Below are 23,444 nucleotides of genomic sequence, written 5' to 3'. Positions count from 1 at the left end.
ACAAACTCATAGTCAATAAACAGCAAAGAAACTCCTCTTCGGTAAGGTGGTACAACCTTATAGTCAATAAACAGCATAGACACCCGTCTTCGGTAAGGTGGTACAACCTCATAGTCAATAAACAGCATCGAACCACGTCTTCGGTAAGGTATTTCAATCTTATAGTCAATAAACAGCATAGAAACACGTCTTTGGTAAGGTGCTACAACCTCATAGTCAATAAACAGCATAGAAACACGTCTTCGGTAAGCTGGTACAACCTTATGGTAAATAAACAGCATAGAAACACGTCTTCGGTAAGGTGGTACAACCTTATAGTCAATAAACAACATAGAAACACGTCTTCGGAAAATTGATACAACCTCATAGTCAATAAACAGCATAGAAACGCACCTTCGGTAAGGTGGTACAACCTCATAGTCAATAAACAGCATAGAAACACGTCTTCGGTAAGCTGGTACAACCTTATAGTAAATAAACAGCATAGAAACACGTCTTCGGTAAGGTGGTACAACCTTATAGTCAATAAACAACATAGAAACGCGCCTTCGGTAAGGTGGTACAACCTCATAGTCAATAAACAACATAGAAAGTCGCCTTCGGTAAGGTAGTACAACCTCATAGTCAATAAACAACATAGAAACACGTCTTCGGTAAGGTGGTACAACCTCATAGTCAATAAACAGCATAGAAACTCGTCTTCGGTAAGGTGGTTCAACCTCATAGTCAATAAACAGCATAGAAAAACGTCTTCTGTAAGGTGGTACAACCTTATAGTCAATAAACAGCATAGAAACTCGTCTTCGGTAAGGTGGTACAACCTTATAGTCAATAAACAGCATAGACACCCGTCTTCGGTAAGGTGGTACAACCTCATAGTGAATAAACAGCATCTAACCACGTCTTCGGTAAGGTATTTCAATCTTATAGTCAATAAACAGCATAGAAACACGTCTTTGGTAAGGTGGTACAACCTCATAGTCAATAAACAGCATAGAAACACGTCTTCGGTAAGCTAGTACAACCTTATAGTAAATAAACAGCATAGAAACACGTCTTCGGTAAGGTGGTACAACCTTATAGTCAATAAACAGCATAGAAACGCGCCTTCGGTAAGGTGGTACAACCTCATAGTCAATAAACAGCATAGAAACGCGCCTTCGGTAAGGTGGTACAACCTCATAGTCAATAAACAGCATAGAAACTCGTCTTCGGTAAGGTGGTACAACCTCATAGTCAATAAACAGCATCGAAACACGTCTTCGGTAAGGGGATACAACCTCATAGTCAATAAACAGCATAGAAAAACGTCTTCGGTAAGGTGGTACAACCTTATAGTCAATAAACAGCATAGAAACACGTCTTCGGTAAGGTGGTACAACCTTATAGTCAATAAACAGCATAGAAACGCGCCTTCGGTAAGGTGGTACAACCTCATAGTCAATAAACAGCATAGAAACACGTCTTCGGTAAGGTGGTACAAACTCATAGTCAATAAACAGCAAAGAAACTCCTCTTCGGTAAGGTGGTACAACCTTATAGTCAATAAACAGCATAGACACCCGTCTTCGGTAAGGTGGTACAACCTCATAGTCAATAAACAGCATCGAACCACGTCTTCGGTAAGGTATTTCAATCTTATAGTCAATAAACAGCATAGAAACACGTCTTTGGTAAGGTGCTACAACCTCATAGTCAATAAACAGCATAGAAACACGTCTTCGGTAAGCTGGTACAACCTTATGGTAAATAAACAGCATAGAAACACGTCTTCGGTAAGGTGGTACAACCTTATAGTCAATAAACAACATAGAAACACGTCTTCGGAAAATTGATACAACCTCATAGTCAATAAACAGCATAGAAACGCACCTTCGGTAAGGTGGTACAACCTCATAGTCAATAAACAGCATAGAAACACGTCTTCGGTAAGCTGGTACAACCTTATAGTAAATAAACAGCATAGAAACACGTCTTCGGTAAGGTGGTACAACCTTATAGTCAATAAACAACATAGAAACACGTCTTCGGTAAGGTGGTACAACCTCATAGTCAATAAACAGCATAGAAACGCGCCTTCGGTAAGGTGGTACAACCTCATAGTCAATAAACAGCATAGAAACTCGTCTTCGGTAAGGTGGTACAACCTCATAGTCAATAAACAGGATCGAAACACGTCTTCGGTAAGGGGATACAACCTCATAGTCAATAAACAGCATAGAAAAACGTCTTCGGTAAGGTGGTACAACCTTATAGTCAATAAACAGCATAGAAACACGTCTTCGGTAAGGTGGTACAACCTCATACTCAATAAACAGCATAGAAACGCGCCTTCGGTAAGGTGGTACAACCTCATAGTCAATAAACAGCATAGAAACTCGTCTTCGGTAAGGTGGTACAACCTCATAGTCAATAAACAGCATCGAAACACGTCTTCGGTAAGGGGATACAACCTCATAGTCAATAAACAACATAGAAAAACGTCTTCGGTAAGCTGGTAAAACCTTATAGTCAATAAACAGCATAGAAACACGTCTTCGGTAAGGTGGTACAACCTCATAGTCAATAAACAACATAGAAACACGTCTTCGGGAAATTGATACAACCTCATAGTCAATAAACAGCATAGAAACGCGCCTTCGGTAAGGTGGTACAACCTCATAGTCAATAAACAGCATAGACACCCGTCTTCGGTAAGGTGGTACAACCTCATAGTCAATAAACAGCATCGAACCACGTCTTCGGTAAGGTATTTCAATCTTATAGTCAATAAACAGCATAGAAACACGTCTTTGGTAAGGTAGTACAACCTCATAGTCAATAAACAGCATAGAAACACGTCTTCGGTAAGCTGGTACAACCTTATAGTAAATAAACCACATAGAAACACGTCTTCGGTAAGGTGGTACAACCTTATAGTCAATAAACAACATAGAAACACGTCTTCGGAAAATTGATACAACCTCATAGTCAATAAACAGCATAAAAACGCGCCTTCGGTAAGGTGGTACAACCTCATAGTCAATAAACAGCATAGAATGTCGCCTTCGGTAAGGTAGTACAACGTCATAGTCAATAAACAACATAGAAACACGTCTTCGGTAAGGTGGTACAACCTCATAGTCAATAAACAGCATAGAAACTCGTCTTCGGTAAGGTGGTTCAACCTCATAGTCAATAAACAGCATAGAAAAACGTCTTCTGTAAGGTGGTACAAACTCATAGTCAATAAACAGCAAAGAAACTCCTCTTCGGTAAGGTGTTAGAACCTTATAGTCAATAAACAGCATAGACACCCGTCTTCGGTAAGGTGGTACAACCTCATAGTCAATAAACAGCATCGAACCACGTCTTCGGTAAGGTATTTCAATCTTATAGTCAATAAACAGCATAGAAACACGTCTTTGGTAAGGTGCTACAACCTCATAGTCAATAAACAGCATAGAAACACGTCTTCGGTAAGCTGGTACAACCTTATGGTAAATAAACAGCATAGAAACACGTCTTCGGTAAGGTGGTACAACCTTATAGTCAATCAACAACATAGAAACACGTCTTCGGAAAATTGATACAACCTCATAGTCAATAAACAGCATAGAAACGCACCTTCGGTAAGGTGGTACAACCTCATAGTCAATAAACAGCATAGACACACGTCTTCGGTAAGGTGGTACAACCTCATAGTCAATAAACAGCATCGAACCACGTCTTCGGTAAGGTATTTCAATCTTATAGTCAATAAACAGCATAGAAACACGTCTTTGGTAAGGTGGTACAACCTCATAGTCAATAAACAGCAGAGAAACACGTCTTCGGTAAGCTGGTACAACCTTATAGTCAATAAACAGCATAGAAACACGTCTTCGGTAAGGTGGTACAACCTTATAGTCAATAAACAACATAGAAACACGTCTTCGGAAAATTGATACAACCTCTTAGTCAATAAACAGCATAGAAACGCGCCTTCGGTAAGGTAGTACAACCTCATAGTCAATAAACAACATAGAAACACGTCTTCGGTAAGGTGGTACAACCTCATAGTCAATAAACAGCATAGAAACTCGTCTTCGGTAAGGTGGTTCAACCTCATAGTCAATAAACAGTATAGAAGTGCGTCTTCTGTAAGGTGGTAGAACCTTATAGTCAATAAACAGCATAGAATCTCGTCTTCGGTAAGGTACTACAACCTTATAGTCAATAAACAGCATAGAAACACGTCTTTGGTAAGGTGGTACAACCTCATAGTCAATAAACAGCATAGAAACACGTCTTCGGTAAGGTGGTACAACCTTATAGTAAATAAACAGCATAGAAACACGTCTTCGGTAAGGTGGTACAACCTTATAGTCAATAAACAACATAGAAACACGTCTTCGGTAAGGTGGTACAACCTCATAGTCAATAAACAGCATGGAAAGTCGCCTTCGGTAAGGTAGTACAACCTCATAGTCAATAAACAACATAGAAACACGTCTTCGGTAAGGTGGTACAACCTCATAGTCAATAAACAGGATCGAAACACGTCTTCGGTAAGGGGATACAACCTCATAGTCAATAAACAGCATAGAAAAACGTCTTCGGTAAGGTGGTACAACCTTATAGTCAATAAACAGCATAGAAACGCGCCTTCGGTAAGGTGGTACAACCTCATAGTCAATAAACAGCATAGAAACTCGTCTTCGGTAAGGTGGTACAACCTCATAGTCAATAAACAGCATCGAAACACGTCTTCGGTAAGGGGATACAACCTCATAGTCAATAAACAACATAGAAAAACGTCTTCGGTAAGCTGGTACAACCTTATAGTAAATAAACAGCATAGAAACACGTCTTCGGTAAGGTGGTACAACCTCATAGTCAATAAACAACATAGAAACACGTCTTCGGGAAATTGATACAACCTCATAGTCAATAAACAGCATAGAAACGCGCCTTCGGTAAGGTGGTACAACCTCATAGTCAATAAACAGCATAGACACCCGTCTTCGGTAAGGTGGTACAACCTCATAGTCAATAAACAGCATCGAACCACGTCTTCGGTAAGGTATTTCAATCTTATAGTCAATAAACAGCATAGAAACACGTCTTTGGTAAGGTAGTACAACCTCATAGTCAATAAACAGCATAGAAACACGTCTTCGGTAAGCTGGTACAACCTTATAGTAAATAAGCAGCATAGAAACACGTCTTCGGTAAGGTGGTACAACCTTATAGTCAATAAACAACATAGAAACACGTCTTCGGAAAATTGATACAACCTCATAGTCAATAAACAGCATAAAAACGCGCCTTCGGTAAGGTGGTACAACCTCATAGTCAATAAACAGCATAGAATGTCGCCTTCGGTAAGGTAGTACAACGTCATAGTCAATAAACAACATAGAAACACGTCTTCGGTAAGGTGGTACAACCTCATAGTCAATAAACAGCATAGAAACTCGTCTTCGGTAAGGTGGTTCAACCTCATAGTCAATAAACAGCATAGAAATGCGTCTTCTGTAAGGTGGTACAACCTTATAGTCAATAAACAGCATAGAAACTCGTCTTCGGTAAGGTGGTACAACCTTATAGTCAATAAACAGCATAGACACCCGTCTTCGGTAAGGTGGTATAACCTCATAGTCAATAAACAGCATCGAACCACGTCTTCGGTAAGGTATTTCAATCTTATAGTCAATAAACAGCATAGAAACACGTCTTTGGTAAGGTGGTACAACCTCATAGTCAATAAACAGCATAGAAACACGTCTTCGGTAAGCTGGTACAACCTTATAGTAAATAAACAGCATAGAAACACGTCTTCGGTAAGGTGGTACAACCTTATAGTCAATAAACAACATAGAAACACGTCTTCGGTAAGGTGGTACAACCTCATAGTCAATAAACAGCATAGAAACGCGCCTTCGGTAAGGTGGTACAACCTCATAGTCAATAAACAGCATAGAAACTCGTCTTCGGTAAGGTGGTACAACCTCATAGTCAATAAACAGCATCGAAACACGTCTTCGGTAAGGGGATACAACCTCATAGTCAATAAACAGCATAGAAAAACGTCTTCGGTAAGGTGGTACAACCTTATAGTCAATAAACAGCATAGAAACACGTCTTCGGTAAGGTGGTACAACCTCATAGTCAATAAACAGCATAGAAACGCGCCTTCGGTAAGGTGGTACAACCTCATAGTCAATAAACAGCATCGAACCACGTCTTCGGTAAGGTATTTCAATCTTATAGTCAATAAACAGCATAGAAACACGTCTTTGGTAAGGTAGTACAACCTCATAGTCAATAAACAGCATAGAAACACGTCTTCGGTAAGCTGGTACAACCTTATAGTAAATAAGCAGCATAGAAACACGTCTTCGGTAAGGTGGTACAACCTTATAGTCAATAAACAACATAGAAACACGTCTTCGGAAAATTGATACAACCTCATAGTCAATAAACAGCATAAAAACGCGCCTTCGGTAAGGTGGTACAACCTCATAGTCAATAAACAGCATAGAATGTCGCCTTCGGTAAGGTAGTACAACGTCATAGTCAATAAACAACATAGAAACACGTCTTCGGTAAGGTGGTACAACCTCATAGTCAATAAACAGCATAGAAACTCGTCTTCGGTAAGGTGGTTCAACCTCATAGTCAATAAACAGCATAGAAATGCGTCTTCTGTAAGGTGGTACAACCTTATAGTCAATAAACAGCATAGAAACTCGTCTTCGGTAAGGTGGTACAACCTTATAGTCAATAAACAGCATAGACACCCGTCTTCGGTAAGGTGGTATAACCTCATAGTCAATAAACAGCATCGAACCACGTCTTCGGTAAGGTATTTCAATCTTATAGTCAATAAACAGCATAGAAACACGTCTTTGGTAAGGTGGTACAACCTCATAGTCAATAAACAGCATAGAAACACGTCTTCGGTAAGCTGGTACAACCTTATAGTAAATAAACAGCATAGAAACACGTCTTCGGTAAGGTGGTACAACCTTATAGTCAATAAACAACATAGAAACACGTCTTCGGTAAGGTGGTACAACCTCATAGTCAATAAACAGCATAGAAACGCGCCTTCGGTAAGGTGGTACAACCTCATAGTCAATAAACAGCATAGAAACTCGTCTTCGGTAAGGTGGTACAACCTCATAGTCAATAAACAGCATCGAAACACGTCTTCGGTAAGGGGATACAACCTCATAGTCAATAAACAGCATAGAAAAACGTCTTCGGTAAGGTGGTACAACCTTATAGTCAATAAACAGCATAGAAACACGTCTTCGGTAAGGTGGTACAACCTCATAGTCAATAAACAGCATAGAAACGCGCCTTCGGTAAGGTGGTACAACCTCATAGTCAATAAACAGCATAGAAACACGTCTTCGGTAAGGTGGTACAAACTCATAGTCAATAAACAGCAAAGAAACTCCTCTTCGGTAAGGTGGTACAACCTTATAGTCAATAAACAGCATAGACACCCGTCTTCGGTAAGGTAGTACAACCTCATAGTCAATAAACAGCATAGAAACACGTCTTCGGTAAGGTGGTACAACCTCATAGTCAATAAACAGCATAGAAACTCGTCTTCGGTAAGGTGGTTCAACCTCATAGTCAATAAACAGCATAGAAATGCGTCTTCTGTAAGGTGGTAGAACCTTATAGTCAATAAACAGCATAGAATCTCGTCTTCGGTAAGGTACTACAACCTTATAGTCAATAAACAGCATAGAAACACGTCTTTGGTAAGGTGGTACAACCTCATAGTCAATAAACAGCATAGAAACACGTCTTCGGTAAGCTGGTACAACCTTATAGTAAATAAACAGCATAGAAACACGTCTTCGGTAAGGTGGTACAACCTTATAGTCAATAAACAACATAGAAACACGTCTTCGGTAAGGTGGTACAACCTCATAGTCAATAAACAGCATAGAAACGCGCCTTCGGTAAGGTGGTACAACCTCATAGTCAATAAACAGCATAGAAACTCGTCTTCGGTAAGGTGGTACAACCTCATAGTCAATAAACAGGATCGAAACACGTCTTCGGTGAGGGGATACAACCTCATAGTCAATAAACAGCATAGAAAAACGTCTTCGGTAAGGTGGTACAACCTTATAGTCAATAAACAGCATAGAAACACGTCTTCGGTAAGGTGGTACAACCTCATACTCAATAAACAGCATAGAAAGGCGCCTTCGGTAAGGTGGTACAACCTCATAGTCAATAAACAGCATAGAAACTCGTCTTCGGTAAGGTGGTACAACCTCATAGTCAATTAACAGCATCGAAACACGCCTTCGGTAAGGGGATACAACCTCATAGTCAATAAACAACATAGAAAAACGTCTTCGGTAAGCTGGTACAACCTTATAGTAAATAAACAGCATAGAAACACGTCTTCGGTAAGGTGGTACAACCTTATAGTCAATAAACAACATAGAAACACGTCTTCGGGAAATTGATACAACCTCATAGTCAATAAACAGCATAGAAACGCGCCTTCGGTAAGGTGGTACAACCTCATAGTCAATAAACAGCATAGACACCCGTCTTCGGTAAGGTGGTACAACCTCATAGTCAATAAACAGCATCGAACCACGTCTTCGGTAAGGTATTTCAATCTTATAGTCAATAAACAGCATAGAAACACGTCTTTGGTAAGGTGCTACAACCTCATAGTCAATAAACAGCATAGAAACACGTCTTCGGTAAGCTGGTACAAACTTATAGTAAATAAACAGCATAGAAACACGTCTTCGGTAAGGTGGTACAACCTTATAGTCAATAAACAACATAGAAACACGTCTTCGGAAAATTGATACAACCTCATAGTCAATAAACAGCATAAAAACGCGCCTTCGGTAAGGTGGTACAACCTCATAGTCAATAAACAGCATAGAAACTCGTCTTCGGTAAGGTGGTTCAACCTCATAGTCAATAAACAGCATAGAAATGCGTCTTCTGTAAGGTGGTACAACCTTATAGTCAATAAACAGCATAGAAACTCGTCTTCGGTAAGGTGGTACAACCTTATAGTCAATAAACAGCATAGACACCCGTCTTCGGTAAGGTGGTATAACCTCATAGTCAATAAACAGCATCGAACCACGTCTTCGGTAAGGTATTTCAATCTTATAGTCAATAAACAGCATAGAAACACGTCTTTGGTAAGGTGGTACAACCTCATAGTCAATAAACAGCATAGAAACACGTCTTCGGTAAGCTGGTACAACCTTATAGTAAATAAACAGCATAGAAACACGTCTTCGGTAAGGTGGTACAACCTTATAGTCAATAAACAGCATAGAAACGCGCCTTCGGTAAGGTGGTACAACCTCATAGTCAATAAACAGCATAGAAACTCGTCTTCGGTAAGGTGGTACAAACTCATAGTCAATAAACAGCATCGAAACACGTCTTCGGTAAGGGGATACAACCTCATAGTCAATAAACAGCATAGAAAAACGTCTTCGGTAAGGTGGTACAACCTTATAGTCAATAAACAGCATAGAAACACGTCTTCGGTAAGGTGGTACAACCTCATAGTCAATAAACAGCATAGAAACGCGCCTTCGGTAAGGTGGTACAACCTCATAGTCAATAAACAGCATAGAAACACGTCTTCGGTAAGGTGGTACAAACTCATAGTCAATAAACAGCAAAGAAACTCCTCTTCGGTAAGGTGGTACAACCTTATAGTCAATAAACAGCATAGACACCCGTCTTCGGTAAGGTGGTACAACCTCATAGTCAATAAACAGCATAGAAACACGTCTTCGGTAAGGTGGTACAACCTCATAGACAATATACAGCATAGAAACTCGTCTTCGGTAAGGTGGTTCAACCTCATAGTCAATAAACAGCATAGAAATGCGTCTTCTGTAAGGTGGTACAACCTTATAGTCAATAAACAGCATAGAAACTCGTCTTCGGTAAGGTGGTACAACCTTATAGTCAATAAACAGCATAGAAACACGTCTTTGGTAAGGTGGTACAACCTCATAGTCAATAAACAGCATAGAAACACGTCTTCAGTAAGCTGGTACAACCTTACAGTAAATAAACAGCATCGAAAGACGTCTTCGGTAAGGGGATACAACCTCATAGTCAATAAACAGCATAGAAAAACGTCTTCGGTAAGGTGGTACAACCTCATAGTCAATAAACAGCATCGAAACACGTCTTCGGTAAGGGGATACAACCTCATAGTCAATAAACAGCATAGAAAAACGTCTTCGGTAAGGTGGTACAACCTTATAGTCAATAAACAGCATAGAAACACGTCTTCGGTAAGGTGGTACAACCTCATAGTCAATAAACAGCATAGAAACACGTCTTCGGTAAGGTGGTTCAACCTCATAGTCAATAAACAGCATAGAAACACGTCTTCGGTAAGGTGGTACAACCTTATAGTAAAATAACAGCATAGAAACACGTCTTCGGTAAGGTGGTACAACCTTATAGTCAATAAACAGCATTGAAACGCACCCTCGGTAAGGCGGTACAACCGCATAGTCAATAAACAGCATAGAAACGCGCCTTCGGTAAGGTGGTTCAACCTCATAGTCAATAAACAGCATAGAAACACGTCTTCGGTAAGGTGGTACAAACTCATAGTCAATAAACAGCATAGAAACGCGCCTTCGGTAAGGTGGTACAAGCTTATAGTCAATAAACAGCATAGAAAGTCGCCTTCGGTAAGGTAGTACAACCTCATAGTCAATAAACAACATAGAAACACGTCTTCGGTAAGGTACTACAACCTCATGGTAAAAAACAGCATAGAAACACGTCTTCGGTAAGGTGGTACAACCTCATAGTAAATAAACAGCATAGAAACACGTCTTCGGTAAGGTGGTACAAACTCATAGTCAATAAACAGCAAAGAAACTCCTCTTCGGTAAGATGGTACAACCTTATAGTCAATAAACAGCATAGAAACATGTCTTCTGTAAAGTGGTACAACCTCATAGTCAATAAACAGCATTGAAACGCGCCCTCGGTAAGGCGGTTCAACCGCATAGTCAATAAACAGTATAGAAACGCGCCTTCGGTAAGGTGGTTCAACCTCATAGTCAATAAACAGCATAGAAACACGTCTTCGGTAAGGTGGTACAACCTTATAGTCAATAAACAACATAGAAACACGTCTTCGGTAAGGTGGTACAACCTCATAGTCAATAAACAGCATAGAAACGCGCCTTCGGTAAGGTGGTTCAACCTCATAGTCAATAAACAGCATAGAAACTCGTCTTCGGTAAGGTGGTACAACCTCATAGTCAATAAACAGCATCGAAACACGTCTTCGGTAAGGAGATACAACCTCATAGTCAATAAACAGCATAGAAAAACGTCTTCGGTAAGGTGGTACAACCTTATAGTCAATAAACAGCATAGAAACACGTCTTCGGTAAGGTGGTACAACCTCATAGTCAATAAACAGCATAGAAACGCGCCTTCGGTAAGGTGGTACAACCTCATAGTCAATAAACAGCATAGAAACACGTCTTCGGTAAGGTGGTACAAACTCATAGTCAATAAACAGCAAAGAAACTCCTCTTCGGTAAGGTGGTACAACCTTATAGTCAATAAACAGCATAGACACCCGTCTTCGGTAAGGTAGTACAACCTCATAGTCAATAAACAGCATAGAAACATGTCTTCTGTAAAGTGGTACAACCTCATAGTCAATAAACAGCATTGAAACGCGCCCTCGGTAAGGCGGTTCAACCGCATAGTCAATAAACAGTATAGAAACGCGCCTTCGGTAAGGTGGTTCAACCTCATAGTCAATAAACAGCATAGAAACACGTCTTCGGTAAGGTGGTACAACCTTATAGTCAATAAACAACATAGAAACACGTCTTCGGTAAGGTGGTACAACCTCATAGTCAATAAACAGCATAGAAACGCGCCTTCGGTAAGGTGGTTCAACCTCATAGTCAATAAACAGCATAGAAACTCGTCTTCGGTAAGGTGGTACAACCTCATAGTCAATAAACAGCATCGAAACACGTCTTCGGTAAGGAGATACAACCTCATAGTCAATAAACAGCATAGAAAAACGTCTTCGGTAAGGTGGTACAACCTTATAGTCAATAAACAGCATAGAAACACGTCTTCGGTAAGGTGGTACAACCTCATAGTCAATAAACAGCATAGAAACGCGCCTTCGGTAAGGTGGTACAACCTCATAGTCAATAAACAGCATAGAAACACGTCTTCGGTAAGGTGGTACAACCTTATAGTAAAATAACAGCATAGAAACACGTCTTCGGTAAGGTGGTACAACCTTATAGTCAATAAACAGCATTGAAACGCACCCTCGGTAAGGCGGTACAACCGCATAGTCAATAAACAGCATAGAAACGCGCCTTCGGTAAGGTGGTTCAACCTCATAGTCAATAAACAGCATAGAAACACGTCTTCGGTAAGGTGGTACAAACTCATAGTCAATAAACAGCATAGAAACGCGCCTTCGGTAAGGTGGTACAAGCTTATAGTCAATAAACAGCATAGAAAGTCGCCTTCGGTAAGGTAGTACAACCTCATAGTCAATAAACAACATAGAAACACGTCTTCGGTAAGGTACTACAACCTCATGGTAAAAAACAGCATAGAAACACGTCTTCGGTAAGGTGGTACAACCTCATAGTAAATAAACAGCATAGAAACACGTCTTCGGTAAGGTGGTACAAACTCATAGTCAATAAACAGCAAAGAAACTCCTCTTCGGTAAGATGGTACAACCTTATAGTCAATAAATAGCATAGAAACATGTCTTCTGTAAAGTGGTACAACCTCATAGTCAATAAACAGCATTGAAACGCGCCCTCGGTAAGGCGGTTCAACCGCATAGTCAATAAACAGTATAGAAACGCGCCTTCGGTAAGGTGGTTCAACCTCATAGTCAATAAACAGCATAGAAACACGTCTTCGGTAAGGTGGTACAACCTTATAGTCAATAAACAACATAGAAACACGTCTTCGGTAAGGTGGTACAACCTCATAGTCAATAAACAGCATAGAAACGCGCCTTCGGTAAGGTGGTTCAACCTCATAGTCAATAAACAGCATAGAAACTCGTCTTCGGTAAGGTGGTACAACCTCATAGTCAATAAACAGCATCGAAACACGTCTTCGGTAAGGAGATACAACCTCATAGTCAATAAACAGCATAGAAAAACGTCTTCGGTAAGGTGGTACAACCTTATAGTCAATAAACAGCATAGAAACACGTCTTCGGTAAGGTGGTACAACCTCATAGTCAATAAACAGCATAGAAACGCGCCTTCGGTAAGGTGGTACAACCTCATAGTCAATAAACAGCATAGAAACACGTCTTCGGTAAGGTGGTACAAACTCATAGTCAATAAACAGCAAAGAAACTCCTCTTCGGTAAGGTGGTACAACCTTATAGTCAATAAACAGCATAGACACCCGTCTTCGGTAAGGTAGTACAACCTCATAGTCAATAAACAGCATAGAAACATGTCTTCTGTAAAGTGGTACAACCTCATAGTCAATAAACAGCATTGAAACGCGCCCTCGGTAAGGCGGTTCAACCGCATAGTCAATAAACAGTATAGAAACGCGCCTTCGGTAAGGTGGTTCAACCTCATAGTCAATAAACAGCATAGAAACACGTCTTCGGTAAGGTGGTACAACCTTATAGTCAATAAACAACATAGAAACACGTCTTCGGTAAGGTGGTTCAACCTCATAGTCAATAAACAGCATAGAAACTCGTCTTCGGTAAGGTGGTACAACCTCATAGTCAATAAACAGCATCGAAACACGTCTTCGGTAAGGAGATACAACCTCATAGTCAATAAACAGCATAGAAAAACGTCTTCGGTAAGGTGGTACAACCTCATAGTCAATAAACAGCATAGAAACACGTCTTCGGTAAGGTGGTACAACCTCATAGTCAATAAACAGCATAGAAACACGTCTTCGGTAAGGTGGTACAACCTCATAGTCAATAAACAGCATAGAAACACGTCTTCGGTAAGGTGGTACAAACTCATAGTCAATAAACAGCAAAGAAACTCCTCTTCGGTAAGGTGGTACAACCTTATAGTCAATAAACAGCATAGACACCCGTCTTCGGTAAGGTAGTACAACCTCATAGTCAATAAACAGCATAGAAACATGTCTTCTGTAAAGTGGTACAACCTCATAGTCAATAAACAGCATTGAAACGCGCCCTCGGTAAGGCGGTTCAACCGCATAGTCAATAAACAGTATAGAAACGCGCCTTCGGTAAGGTGGTTCAACCTCATAGTCAATAAACAGCATAGAAACACGTCTTCGGTAAGGTGGTACAACCTTATAGTCAATAAACAACATAGAAACACGTCTTCGGTAAGGTGGTACAACCTCATAGTCAATAAACAGCATAGAAACGCGCCTTCGGTAAGGTGGTTCAACCTCATAGTCAATAAACAGCATAGAAACTCGTCTTCGGTAAGGTGGTACAACCTCATAGTCAATAAACAGCATCGAAACACGTCTTCGGTAAGGAGATACAACCTCATAGTCAATAAACAGCATAGAAAAACGTCTTCGGTAAGGTGGTACAACCTTATAGTCAATAAACAGCATAGAAACACGTCTTCGGTAAGGTGGTACAACCTCATAGTCAATAAACAGCATAGAAACGCGCCTTCGGTAAGGTGGTACAACCTCATAGTCAATAAACAGCATAGAAACACGTCTTCGGTAAGGTGGTACAAACTCATAGTCAATAAACAGCAAAGAAACTCCTCTTCGGTAAGGTGGTACAACCTTATAGTCAATAAACAGCATAGACACCCGTCTTCGGTAAGGTAGTACAACCTCATAGTCAATAAACAGCATAGAAACACGTCTTCGGTAAGGTGGTACAACCTCATAGTCAATAAACAGCATAGAAACTCGTCTTCGGTAAGGTGGTTCAACCTCATAGTCAATAAACAGCATAGAAATGCGTCTTCTGTAAGGTGGTACAACCTTATAGTCAATAAACAGCATAGGAACTCGTCTTCGGTAAGGTGGTACAACCTTATAGTCAATAAACAGCATAGAAACACGTCTTTGGTAAGGTGGTACAACCTCATAGTCAATAAACAGCATAGAAACACGTCTTCGGTAAGCTGGTACAACCTTATAGTCAATAAACAGCATCGAAAGACGTCTTCGGTAAGGGGATACAACCTCATAGTCAATAAACAGCATAGAAAAACGTCTTCGGTAAGGTGGTACAACCTCATAGTCAATAAACAGCATAGAAACACGTCTTCGGTAAGGGGATACAACCTCATAGTCAATAAACAGCATAGAAAAACGTCTTCGGTAAGGTGGTACAACCTTATAGTCAATAAACAGCATAGAAACACGTCTTCGGTAAGGTGGTACAACCTCATAGTCAATAAACAGCATAGAAACTCGTCTTCGGTAAGGTGGTTCAACCTCATAGTCAATAAACAGCATAGAAACACGTCTTCGGTAAGGTGGTACAACCTTATAGTAAAAAAACAGCATAGAAACACGTCTTCGGTAAGGTGGTACAACCTTATAGTCAATAAACAGCATTGAAACGCACCCTCGGTAAGGCGGTACAACCGCATAGTCAATAAACAGCATAGAAACGCGCCTTCGGTAAGGTGGTTCAACCTCATAGTCAATAAACAGCATAGAAACACGTCTTCGGTAAGGTGGTACAAACTCATAGTCAATAAACAGCATAGAAACGCGCCTTCGGTAAGGTGGTACAAGCTTATAGTCAATAAACAGCATAGAAAGTCGCCTTCGGTAAGGTAGTACAACCTCATAGTCAATAAACAACATAGAAACACGTCTTCGGTAAGGTACTACAACCTCATGGTAAAAAACAGCATAGAAACACGTCTTCGGTAAGGTGGTACAACCTCATAGTCAATAAACAGCATAGAAACACGTCTTCGGTAAGGTGGTACAAACTCATAGTCAATAAACAGCAAAGAAACTCCTCTTCGGTAAGATGGTACAACCTTATAGTCAATAAACAGCATAGAAACATGTCTTCTGTAAAGTGGTACAACCTCATAGTCAATAAACAGCATTGAAACGCGCCCTCGGTAAGGCGGTTCAACCGCATAGTCAATAAACAGTATAGAAACGCGCCTTCGGTAAGGTGGTTCAACCTCATAGTCAATAAACAGCATAGAAACACGTCTTCGGTAAGGTACTACAACCTCATGGTAAAAAAACAGCATAGAATCACGTCTTCGGTAAGGTGGTACAACCTCATAGTCAATAAACAGCATAGAAACACGTCTTCGGTAAGGTGGTACAAACTCATAGTCAATAAACAGCAAAGAAACTCCTCTTCGGTAAGATGGTACAACCTTATAGTCAATAAACAGCATAGAAACATGTCTTCTGTAAAGTGGTACAACCTCATAGTCAATAAACAGCATTGAAACGCGCCCTCGGTAAGGCGGTTCAACCGCATAGTCAATAAACAGTATAGAAACGCGCCTTCGGTAAGGTGGTTCAACCTCATAGTCAATAAACAGCATAGAAACACGTCTTCGGTAAGGTGGTACAAACTCATAGTCAATAAACAGCATAGAAACGCGCCTTCGGTAAGGTGGTACAAGCTTATAGTCAATAAACAGCATAGAAAGTCGCCTTCGGTAAGGTAGTACAACCTCATAGTCAATAAACAACATAGAAACACGTCTTCGGTAAGGTACTACAACCTCATGGTAAAAAACAGCATAGAAACACGTCTTCGGTAAGGTGGTACAACCTCATAGTCAATAAACAGCATAGAAACACGTCTTCGGTAAGGTGGTACAAACTCATAGTCAATAAACAGCAAAGAAACTCCTCTTCGGTAAGGTGGTACAACCTCATAGTCAATAAACAGCATAGAAACTCTTCTTCGGTAAGGTGGTACAACCTCATAGTCAATTAACAGCATCGAAACACGTCTTCGGTAAGGGGATACAACCTCATAGTCAATAAACAACATAGAAAAACGTCTTCGGTAAGCTGGTACAACCTTATAGTAAATAAACAGCATAGAAACACGTCTTCGGTAAGGTGGTACAACCTTATAGTCAATAAACAACATAGAAACACGTCTTCGGGAAATTGATACAACCTCATAGTCAATAAACAGCATAGAAACGCGCCTTCGGTAAGGTGGTACAACCTCATAGTCAATAAACAGCATAGAAACCCGTCTTCGGTAAGGTGGTACAACCTCATAGTCAATAAACAGCATCGAACCACGTCTTCGGTAAGGTATTTCAATCTTATAGTCAATAAACAGCATAGAAACACGTCTTTGGTAAGGTGCTACAACCTCATAGTCAATAAACAGCATAGAAACACGTCTTCGGTAAGCTGGTACAAACTTATAGTAAATAAACAGCATAGAAACACGTCTTCGGTAAGGTGGTACAACCTTATAGTCAATAAACAACATAGAAACACGTCTTCGGAAAATTGATACAACCTCATAGTCAATAAACAGCATAAAAACGCGCCTTCGGTAAGGTGGTACAACCTCATAGTCAATAAACAGCATAGAAACTCGTCTTCGGTAAGGTGGTTCAACCTCATAGTCAATAAACAGCATAGAAATGCGTCTTCTGTAAGGTGGTACAACCTTATAGTCAATAAACAGCATAGAAACTCGTCTTCGGTAAGGTGGTACAACCTTATAGTCAATAAACAGCATAGACACCCGTCTTCGGTAAGGTGGTATAACCTCATAGTCAATAAACAGCATCGAACCACGTCTTCGGTAAGGTATTTCAATCTTATAGTCAATAAACAGCATAGAAACACGTCTTTGGTAAGGTGGTACAACCTCATAGTCAATAAACAGCATAGAAACACGTCTTCGGTAAGCTGGTACAACCTTATAGTAAATAAACAGCATAGAAACACGTCTTCGGTAAGGTGGTACAACCTTATAGTCAATAAACAGCATAGAAACGCGCCTTCGGTAAGGTGGTACAACCTCATAGTCAATAAACAGCATAGAAACTCGTCTTCGGTAAGGTGGTACAACCTCATAGTCAATAAACAGCATCGAAACACGTCTTCGGTAAGGTGATACAACCTCATAGTCAATAAACAGCATAGAAAAACGTCTTCGGTAAGGTGGTACAACCTTATAGTCAATAAACAGCATAGAAACACGTCTTCGGTAAGGTGGTACAACCTCATAGTCAATAAACAGCATAGAAACGCGCCTTCGGTAAGGTGGTACAACCTCATAGTCAATAAACAGCATAGAAACACGTCTTCGGTAAGGTGGTACAAACTCATAGTCAATAAACAGCAAAGAAACTCCTCTTCGGTAAGGTGGTACAACCTTATAGTCAATAAACAGCATAGACACCCGTCTTCGGTAAGGTGGTACAACCTCATAGTCAATAAACAGCATAGAAACACGTCTTCGGTAAGGTGGTACAACCTCATAGACAATAAACAGCATAGAAACTCGTCTTCGGTAAGGTGGTTCAACCTCATAGTCAATAAACAGCATAGAAATGCGTCTTCTGTAAGGTGGTACAACCTTATAGTCAATAAACAGCATAGAAACTCGTCTTTGGTAAGGTGGTACAACCTTATAGTCAATAAACAGCATAGAAACACGTCTTTGGTAAGGTGGTACAACCTCATAGTCAATAAACAGCATAGAAACACGTCTTCAGTAAGCTGGTACAACCTTATAGTAAATAAACAGCATCGAAAGACGTCTTCGGTAAGGGGATACAACCTCATAGTCAATAAACAGCATAGAAAAACGTCTTCGGTAAGGTGGTACAACCTCATAGTCAATAAACAGCATCGAAACACGTCTTCGGTAAGGGGATACAACCTCATAGTCAATAAACAGCATAGAAAAACGTCTTCGGTAAGGTGGTACAACCTTATAGTCAATAAACAGCATAGAAACACGTCTTCGGTAAGGTGGTACAACCTCATAGTCAATAAACAGCATAGAAACACGTCTTCGGTAAGGTGGTTCAACCTCATAGTCAATAAACAGCATAGAAACACGTCTTCGGTAAGGTGGTACAACCTTATAGTAAAAAAACAGCATAGAAACACGTCTTCGGTAAGGTGGTACAACCTTATAGTCAATAAACAGCATTGAAACGCACCCTCGGTAAGGCGGTACAACCGCATAGTCAATAAACAGCATTGAAACGCACCCTCGGTAAGGCGGTACAACCGCATAGTCAATAAACAGCATAGAAGGGCGCCTTCGGTAAGGTGGTTCAACCTCATAGTCAATAAACAGCATAGAAACACGTCTTCGGTAAGGTGGTACAAACTCATAGTCAATAAACAGCATAGAAAGTCGCCTTCGGTAAGGTAGTACAACCTCATAGTCAATAAACAACATAGAAACACGTCTTCGGTAAGGTACTACAACCTCATGGTAAAAAACAGCATAGAAACACGTCTTCGGTAAGGTGGTACAACCTCATAGTAAATAAACAGCATAGAAACACGTCTTCGGTAAGGTGGTACAAACTCATAGTCAATAAACAGCAAAGAAACTCCTCTTCGGTAAGATGGTACAACCTTATAGTCAATAAACAGCATAGAAACATGTCTTCTGTAAAGTTGTACAACCTCATAGTCAATAAACAGCATTGAAACGCGCCCTCGGTAAGGCGGTTCAACCGCATAGTCAATAAACAGTATAGAAACGCGCCTTCGGTAAGGTGGTTCAACCTCATAGTCAATAAACAGCATAGAAACACGTCTTCGGTAAGGTGGTACAACCTTATAGTCAATAAACAACATAGAAACACGTCTTCGGTAAGGTGGTACAACCTCATAGTCAATAAACAGCATAGAAACGCGCCTTCGGTAAGGTGGTTCAACCTCATAGTCAATAAACAGCATAGAAACTCGTCTTCGGTAAGGTGGTACAACCTCATAGTCAATAAACAGCATCGAAACACGTCTTCGGTAAGGGGATACAACCTCATAGTCAATAAACAGCATAGAAAAACGTCTTCGGTAAGGTGGTACAACCTTATAGTCAATAAACAGCATAGAAACACGTCTTCGGTAAGGTGGTACAACCTCATAGTCAATAAACAGCATAGAAACGCGCCTTCGGTAAGGTGGTACAACCTCATAGTCAATAAACAGCATAGAAACACGTCTTCGGTAAGGTGGTACAAACTCATAGTCAATAAACAGCAAAGAAACTCCTCTTCGGTAAGGTGGTACAACCTTATAGTCAATAAACAGCATAGACACCCGTCTTCGGTAAGGTAGTACAACCTCATAGTCAATAAACAGCATAGAAACACGTCTTCGGTAAGGTGGTACAACCTCATAGTCAATAAACAGCATAGAAACTCGTCTTCGGTAAGGTGGTTCAACCTCATAGTCAATAAACAGCATAGAAATGCGTCTTCTGTAAGGTGGTACAACCTTATAGTCAATAAACAGCATAGGAACTCGTCTTCGGTAAGGTGGTACAACCTTATAGTCAATAAACAACATAGAAACACGTCTTCGGTAAGCTGGTACAACCTTATAGTCAATAAACAGCATCGAAAGACGTCTTCGGTAAGGGGATACAACCTCATAGTCAATAAACAGCATAGAAAAACGTCTTCGGTAAGGTGGTACAACCTCATAGTCAATAAACAGCATCGAAACACGTCTTCGGTAAGGGGATACAACCTCATAGTCAATAAACAGCATAGAAAAACGTCTTCGGTAAGGTGGTACAACCTTATAGTCAATAAACAGCATAGAAACACGTCTTCGGTAAGGTGGTACAACCTCATAGTCAATAAACAGCATAGAAACTCGTCTTCGGTAAGGTGGTTCAACCTCATAGTCAATAAACAGCATAGAAACACGTCTTCGGTAAGGTGGTACAACCTTATAGTCAATAAACAGCATTGAAACGCACCCTCGGTAAGGCGGTACAACCGCATAGTCAATAAACAGCATAGAAACGCGCCTTCGGTAAGGTGGTTCAACCTCATAGTCAATAAACAGCATAGAAACACGTCTTCGGTAAGGTGGTACAAACTCATAGTCAATAAACAGCATAGAAACGCGCCTTTGGTAAGGTGGTACAAGCTTATAGTCAATAAACAGCATAGAAAGTCGCCTTCGGTAAGGTAGTACAACCTCATAGTCAATAAACAACATAGAAACACGTCTTCGGTAAGGTACTACAACCTCATGGTAAAAAACAGCATAGAAACACGTCTTCGGTAAGGTGGTACAACCTCATAGTCAATAAACAGCATAGAAACACGTCTTCGGTAAGGTGGTACAAACTCATAGTCAATAAACAGCAAAGAAACTCCTCTTCGGTAAGATGGTACAACCTTATAGTCAATAAACAGCATAGAAACATGTCTTCTGTAAAGTGGTACAACCTCATAGTCAATAAACAGCATTGAAACGCACCCTCGGTAAGGCGGTTCAACCGCATAGTCAATAAACAGTATAGAAACGCGCCTTCGGTAAGGTGGTTCAACCTCATAGTCAATAAACAGCATAGAAACACGTCTTCGGTAAGGTACTACAACCTCATGGTAAAAAAACAGCATAGAATCACGTCTTCGGTAAGGTGGTACAACCTCATAGTCAATAAACAGCATAGAAACACGTCTTCGGTAAGGTGGTACAAACTCATAGTCAATAAACAGCAAAGAAACTCCTCTTCGGTAAGATGGTACAACCTTATAGTCAATAAACAGCATAGAAACATGTCTTCTGTAAAGTTGTACAACCTCATAGTCAATAAACAGCATTGAAACGCGCCCTCGGTAAGGCGGTTCAACCGCATAGTCAATAAACAGTATAGAAACGCGCCTTCGGTAAGGTGGTTCAACCTCATAGTCAATAAACAGCATAGAAACACGTCTTCGGTAAGGTGGTACAAACTCATAGTCAATAAACAGCATAGAAACGCGCCTTCGGTAAGGTGGTACAAGCTTATAGTCAATAAACAGCATAGAAAGTCGCCTTCGGTAAGGTAGTACAACCTCATAGTCAATAAACAACATAGAAACACGTCTTCGGTAAGGTACTACAACCTCATGGTAAAAAACAGCATAGAAACACGTCTTCGGTAAGGTGGTACAACCTCATAGTCAATAAACAGCATAGAAACACGTCTTCGGTAAGGTACTACAACCTCATGGTAAAAAAACAGCATAGAAACACGTCTTCGGTAAGGTGGTACAACCTCATAGTCAATAAACAGCATAGAAACACGTCTTCGGTAAGGTGGTACAAACTCATAGTCAATAAACAGCAAAGAAACTCCTCTTCGGTAAGATGGTACAACCTTATAGTCAATAAACAGCATAGAAACATGTCTTCTGTAAAGTGGTACAACCTCATAGTCAATAAACAGCATTGAAATGCGCCCTCGGTAAGGCGGTACAACCGCATAGTCAATAAACAGTATAGAAACGCGCCTTCGGTAAGGTGGTTCAACCTCATAGTCAATAAACAGCATAGAAACACGTCTTCGGTAAGGTACTACAACCTCATGGTAAAAAACAGCATAGAAACACGTCTTCGGTAAGGTGGTTCAACCTCATAGTCAATAAACAGCATAGAAATGCGTCTTCTGTAAGGTGGTACAACCTTATAGTCAATAAACAGCATAGAAACATGTCTTCTGTAAAGTGGTACAACCTTATAGTCAATAAACAGCATAGACACCCGTCTTCGGTAAGGTGGTACAACCTCATAGTCAATAAACAGCATCGAACCACGTCTTCTGTAAGGTAGTACAATCTTATAGTCAATAAACAGCATAGAAACACGTCTTTGGTAAGGTGGTACAACCTCATAGTCAATAAACAGCATAGAAACACGTCTACGGTAAGCTGGTACAACCTCATAGTCAATAAACAGCATAGAAACACGTCTTGGTAAGGTGGTACAACCTTATAGTCAATAAACAGCATAGAAACACGTCTTCGGTAAGGTACTACAACCTCATGGTAAAAAAACAGCATAGAATCACGTCTTCGGTAAGGTGGTACAACCTCATAGTCAATAAACAGCATAGAAACACGTCTTCGGTAAGGTGGTACAAACTCATAGTCAATAAACAGCAAAGAAACTCCTCTTCGGTAAGATGGTACAACCTTATAGTCAATAAACAGCATAGAAACATGTCTTCTGTAAAGTTGTACAACCTCATAGTCAATAAACAGCATTGAAACGCGCCCTCGGTAAGGCGGTTCAACCGCATAGTCAATAAACAGTATAGAAACGCGCCTTCGGTAAGGTGGTTCAACCTCATAGTCAATAAACAGCATAGAAACACGTCTTCGGTAAGGTGGTACAAACTCATAGTCAATAAACAGCATAGAAACGCGCCTTCGGTAAGGTGGTACAAGCTTATAGTCAATAAACAGCATAGAAAGTCGCCTTCGGTA

Source organism: Haliotis rufescens, unplaced genomic scaffold, assembly GCF_023055435.1.
Source record: "Haliotis rufescens isolate VD_foot unplaced genomic scaffold, xgHalRufe1.0.p SCAF_3, whole genome shotgun sequence".
Taxonomy (NCBI): domain Eukaryota; kingdom Metazoa; phylum Mollusca; class Gastropoda; order Lepetellida; family Haliotidae; genus Haliotis; species Haliotis rufescens.
The sequence above is the reverse complement of the archived record's forward strand: the minus strand, read 5'-3'. Positions refer to the sequence as shown.